Below are 712 nucleotides of genomic sequence, written 5' to 3'. Positions count from 1 at the left end.
TGGCGCGGTTTTCATGCGCCACAACGCGCGAGGCTTCCCACTCCAGATTCACTAGATTGCAACAGTAATTGGACGGCACAGACGTTACAGGCGCTCCGAATCGCGTTAATTACGCCCGAGAGAAAAGGAGAGTGAAAGAAGAAGATAAAGAAAAACAAAGATAAAAGAAAATAGATTTTAAACGTTTTATTCCGTTTTGATTTCTGCTAAAGAGATATATATACAAGATATTGAATATAATGACTGAGATTTTAATGATTCGCACCCGATAGTTAGAAATTTAATGTTTGTACGAATGGAGAAAAGTACGTCTAACGGAAGTGCCCCACATGCAACTCACTTTTCGTCGAGATATTGTTCGGCTATCCTTGAGAACGCCTGCTTCGGAGGATGACCCTCGAAGTTTTTGATATATGTAGCAGCGGTCCGATCGAGAGCCCACCCTATTGGTGTTGGAACCTCACGCACGACCACTATCCGGTTTTCGAATTCTACTTCTGAATTTAGCACTGACTCTATGACCGAAAAAGACTCTGATAACGAACCAAGTGTGGACTAAGCAAAACTAAGCGATTCTAAGCCGAACTAAGCCGTACTAAGCTAAGCAGAAACTATAATAATCGGTACTAAGTCGAAAACTAAGCCGAAACTAAACGATTCTCCGTCTTTGGTGTGCTCTTTTATATTGTTAGAAGTGGTGGTGCTGAGCGGG

The sequence above is a fragment of the Trachymyrmex cornetzi genome, unplaced genomic scaffold (genome assembly GCF_001594075.2).
Source record: "Trachymyrmex cornetzi isolate Tcor2-1 unplaced genomic scaffold, Tcor1.1 scaffold922, whole genome shotgun sequence".
Lineage (NCBI taxonomy): Eukaryota > Metazoa > Arthropoda > Insecta > Hymenoptera > Formicidae > Trachymyrmex > Trachymyrmex cornetzi.
The sequence above is the reverse complement of the archived record's forward strand: the minus strand, read 5'-3'. Positions refer to the sequence as shown.